Below are 5,673 nucleotides of genomic sequence, written 5' to 3' on the forward strand. Positions count from 1 at the left end.
CTCACAGCATTGCTACCTGAACAGTGTCTGAACAGAGGAAGAATGAATCACAGAATCAAAGAATGGTGGCTGTCTTGGCTGCCTGATCAGGTGCCAAATTCTAATATTTTCTGTAATTGCAGTAATTTAATTTTTCACTAACTGTGTTAATTTCTATTGAATTATACTCAAGACTTAAGTGACCTTTTAATTATTTTCTGGAGAAAATATTTTTCTAAAGTGACCTTTTCTTAAAACAAGCAAAAGGTTGAAATAAATGTTGGAGTTTTGGGAAGTCATCCACCATCAAATCAGAATAATGATATAAAACAATGCATCTGTATGTGGTTATAGTCAAAGTAAGGTACAGAAATGACACTTGTATAGAATGCCAACAAAAGTAATAAAAAAGGACTAATTTGTAAGATCCTTGTTCTGTAGTGAGCCTGGTAAAAGGCAAGGAGAAACCTATCTGTTTTGCTAAATCAGATGAACTGAACCACAGGAATTTCCTATTGAAATTTCCTTACTGCATCAGGCTGAATCTTTTGTTTGGCTTGTTCTTCTTGAAAAAGTGTTGTTATGAACTATCCAAACTCCTTCATTTATGTTTCTGATAAAAACCTTCAGAAGTCAGGTAGTAAGTTGTTTGGTAGTTACTGACAGGTCCCTTGTTCTTATTTCAGTGCACAAATACCTATGAGAAAAAGAACTGCATGCAGACAGAATGCTAGAATATTCCCTGAAGAAAGTTTTTAATCAGCAGCTTCAAAGAGTGCTCTGTTAATGAGCAACTGAAATGTTATAAATTCAGCCAACAGCCTTTATGTTTAATTTAGACAATCTTCCTTGCAGCTCGAGAGTACAAAAGACCAGTGTCAGTGGCCTGTAGGCCTTTGCAGTTGCTGCCCAGTGATTAACCATGGGAAAGAAAAGCTATTTGCAATTTAATTAGCTGGAGGATAACCTATAGGTAATACTGATAAAAATAATCAGTTAGATGGCAGTAAGCAGCTGGCATGAAAATCGGACAACACAGTGTCCAAAAAGTTTGATTCGTATTCTTCAAACAGCTTTATTCACAAAAAAACTCTCGTCTGAAAAAAGTATTGTTTCTTGAGCCCATGTTTTTAGGCTCGTTTGAATTCTGCTTGCTTGGCTAAGCTAAAGCCAATTCCTGGCAGCAGGATTTTGGCATATTCATTAAGTGCAATACTGTATCATTGCTTTAAAAACATAGTGGATTGTAAATAAACAGTGAACACAATGACTCTACAAAAAGCCAACACAGCACTAAACAGTAGTTTGGCTGAAGGCAATTTCAATTGTTAATGCTTTTACTGTGTGCTGGTTTCAGCAGTTTTGAAGGTCTTTTTCATGAGTAGTGCTGTTCTGATGCTCAGTTGCTGTGGCCTCCTGTCTGGGGTTGAATCAACCTGTAATTCAGCATAGCTCTTCCTGACTACTTCTATAGTAACCTGATCATGATATTGTGTCTTGCTGATATGAACTTTTTCTTTATTTCAGAAGAAATATTTTATCTACACAATTGAAAGAAAAAACCTTTCAATGTGATCATGCTTGCTTTGCTCATGTCAAGATTGTCATCCCAGTTCAGAGTTACAGGAGTGCTGATTTCAAAGTATTGTGTTCAGCCTGTGCTGACACATTGTTATATATGCACCAGGTACGTATGTGAAGATTTTTAGTTTATATCACTTTCACTGCTACTACATGGAACTGTTTTATAAAGTAGAAGTGTTTACTCTAGAAGCAACCAGCTAGATCTATGAGTGCTGGAACCAGCTGAATCTTTTTTCATATTGGGTACTGTAGACTCTCTCCCTGTGTGTGTGAGCTGATACCGTACCCTTCTCCTCAGCTGATGGCTCCTGGCTCATTTTCACGAGACATAGGAGGGCCCTTATTTTTGAGATCTTTGTGTCAAGTTTGGTTGATATTCAACAGTAATGAGCATGGTTGATATTGCACAGTAATGAGCATGGAAACCTCTTTTCCTCAGAAAACCAGTTGGAATTGTGTAATTCAGCCTGTATATTTCTACTGGTTTTGGTGGAGTTCCTGATGAGTTTGAAGGGTAAAGCCTGCTTAAAAACCAAAAGTGCCATTTGGTCCTTTTCCAGAAACCTGTTTATGAGGGATGCTAATCTAAAACAGCTACTTAGTGTAAAATACAAAGCTCTTCATACTTAGGGTGAAATCTGGAGTCTGGATTTGAAGGAACCAGATTGTTATCCTGAGAATCTCACCTATATCATCTACCCATTTCATAAGGCTCCGTGGCATCCTGAACTTGGCAGGCAACTATTTATGTATTATGCTGATGACTGCAGGATAAATGACAAGGACATCGTTTATATAGAACCCCCCTCTGCTAATCCTGGCCCTTCCACTTCATTGTTGCTCGAGACTGGACACATAAGAACTATGTTCATTTTCTCCATCTGGAAGCTGCAGATAATACTGTTTACCTAAACGAGAGGGATATTGTGAGCATTCATTGTTATAACAGTCCATTTCTAAATAATCTCATTGTAAAAAGAGATTGCTAAAACCATTTAAAAAGTAGTGTTTTGTAAGATTTAGTGGTGAATGTTTATATATTCAGCTCCTACTGTTAGAACACCAGTATTTGTTTTATTTTATTGCATTTTTAGGTGAATAATAACATTTCTTGATTTAAAGTTGCATCTCTCTAATGACCTTTGTCGGATGCTAAATTTTAGATTGCATTTACATATGAGACACTGCTATTTTGTTAAGTAGGATTCATATTATGAGGATAATCAGTTTATCTTAAGCTGTAATTCTATGTCTAGCAAGGATTCAAATTTCTAGGATGGAGAATGGCTAATGGCTTAGTGAAGTCTGGTAAAACATCTCTGAGATAAATCCCAGCATAATGAGATCTGTTAGATCTAACTGTAAAATGGAAGAGAAGCTTAATTTCAATTTTCGAATGCACAGTTTGGTGCTTTGCTTTTTTATTTCACAACTTGACAGAGATATATCTGAAATTACAAAAAATGCTGGAACTGGATGGATCTTTTGAATATGCATAAACTAAAAGGGAGAAACTAAAGTGAAAAAAAAAAAAGGAGAAGTAGCTAGCTTCATGTAAGATTGGTTTTTCTATTCCACGGAAACTAATTTGCCTCTGATGTAAATTCTTTGGTGAAAGGGTGTGCCTACTTTGCAGCTACAAGATCCTTCTTACATAGGTTACGTGGGTACTAAAATAGTACTGGCAGCAAAATAACAGTAACAATAATAATTTCAATCACAGTGATCTACAGTTACATACACAATCAAGGGCTCACTGTCAAATTAGGTAGCATCTGGTTTCTTGGCATTTAGGTCTGTATTTTAACTAGTGAGTTAACAACCGTTTCCACGTTTATTTTTAAATGTATGCAGTATATCATGCTTTTGTGCTTTACTATTTTCATGCAATTACAGTCCTTGTGACAGAAACTGGACAGGCCCTGGTGCAGGATTAAAGCTGCTGTTTAAGCACACAGCATATGAAGTGGCAGTGCAAATTTTTTAGGGCACTCAGTACAATTTCATTCTGAACTGCCAAGGGAGTAAGAACTTGCCTATACACACAAAATATTCCAGAAAAGCTATGTATTTAAAATACAATGTCTTTTTCTGACATTGCTCCACGTTTTAGAGTCTGAGAAGGTAAATCATGGTGAATAGCCTTCTCAAGCTTTAGCATCTGAGAAGGCTCAGGAGCTACTAACAACCCTCACTGTCATTTGTGAGTCACAGTAATTGTCACCTAAAATCTGCATGTGACTGCTAACATTTCAGGGGGAAGGGAGCACCACTTCTGACAGTGCTGGTGAATCAACTCTGAGTAACAGGACCTTGGCAGTTGTAGGAGACAGCTCACACTGAGCAGACGGATCCTCAGTTCCCACCATTTTTAAGACCCAGCGTGGAAGTAGAGCCCTGGGCAAGAGACGGAACAACTGAGGGCACTCATCAACTCAGCACTGAGTTCCTTCAGAAACTGGCTGTATCGATTAAAAAGGAAAGCACAAGGGGGCACAGAACGCAAGTGCTGAAGGACCTGGGGCAAAGCCAGTTCTACACCTGGGGCCCAATATCCTTTTCCTTCTGATCATCTGCCGAGAGCCCAGCTTTCTCTCTGTTTTTGGAGCAGAGCAACACAGCAGTAGGGAAGGTTTGTAGCATCTGTACTGAGGCAGAGGATGCCAGAAGTACTGTGCTGCAGTCTGAGGCAGAGGGGAGTTCCTGGCTTAGGAAAATAGTACCAAAACACAGTGCCTTCTCCCCAGCATATGTAGTACAGATTTTTTTTTAAAGTAGTATTTTGGTTCTTTGTATTTTGTCACACTTAACACACTGTGGGGCTTGGACAAATAATAGAATTTCACCTCTGTTTTTCCTTAATTTTTGAGATAATACTTGATTAGCCAAATGAAAAGCTCCTAAAACTCCAGGAAAAAAAGTAAAAATTTTAAACAGGAAGTAAAAACTGAAAGCACTGCTTTCTGCATGTCTATACCTATGTATCCACAACCATACACTCCAAGCGTGCTCAGGAACGATCTTTGGCACTGAAATGAAGTTGCGTCTATGGGTACATTGCCAGAACTTTTCCCAGCCCAAATCTGGCTATTGTCAAGTACTGTTCCCACAAGCTTTTCCCAGCCCCTGGCAGCTGGGAAGGACTGTTCCTGGCAGTCTGCACTGGACCGTCCTGTGTGGGGAGCTGAAGGAGTTCACCAGCGCTGGCATGGGCTGTTCCCTGCCAGCTGGCCTCGGTGGAACACTGCATTTACTGCTGTAGATGAAGCCTTCCTATCCATAACAGTCCAGCCTCTTAGGTACGTCGCACACATTCAGAATACTTCATAAAACAAGCCTTTAAGTTATTATCTTGTTCCAGTCTCAGGATTTCCGCAGTTAGGGTGGATCTGTCTCGCAGAAAATGCAGCACCCTCAACTAGCAGTGCGTAAATGGCCTATTTCAACACTGCATGGAAACACGGGGCCGAAGGAACCTCAGCGGGCAGTAAGTTCTACTCACAGCAGCTCACAAGCTAACTGAAGAAACACAGGACTTCGTGGTTACCGAGACTGGCAGTAATAGTTTATTGAGAGGAAAACTGGCTTTCCTGAATTGCACTGTTCTGTGGAGCCGAGTTAAGAGCAGGGCGAATAAAACCTAGGCCTGTTTTGCACAGTTTATAATTAGCCTGCTCTGGAATAGTTCGGGAGCATCCCACTGAAAATACGAATTACAGGGGAAACGGCGCTTTTGCGAGGAACACAAACTTCCCGTAGCTCGGATCGGGCACTGGTCCTCGCTCCCACTGCTGGGCCCATACCGCGGAGGCCTGGTCGAGGCCCCGGTGCTGCCTCCTCACGAAGGGGTCAACCCCCTCCCGGGGCCACCGGCAGCGCCGTGAGGGGCTCTGAGGAGAGTGGAGATTACCGCGCTGCCATAGAGGCTGGTTAGGAAACGGGCAGGTAAAGGCGAGCAGGCGGTTTTAACTGGGGGCTGGGCGGTGACGCCAAGGCTGGGACGGGCCCCGCGGCCGCCCGGTACCGCCCGGCCGCGGCGGAGCCCAGGAGCAGCCCAGGCGAACGCGGGGGCGGGGGGGCGGAGAGGCGGGGAGGAGGGAGCGGCCTCTG

This window comes from Buteo buteo, chromosome 4 (genome assembly GCF_964188355.1).
Source record: "Buteo buteo chromosome 4, bButBut1.hap1.1, whole genome shotgun sequence".
Taxonomy (NCBI): domain Eukaryota; kingdom Metazoa; phylum Chordata; class Aves; order Accipitriformes; family Accipitridae; genus Buteo; species Buteo buteo.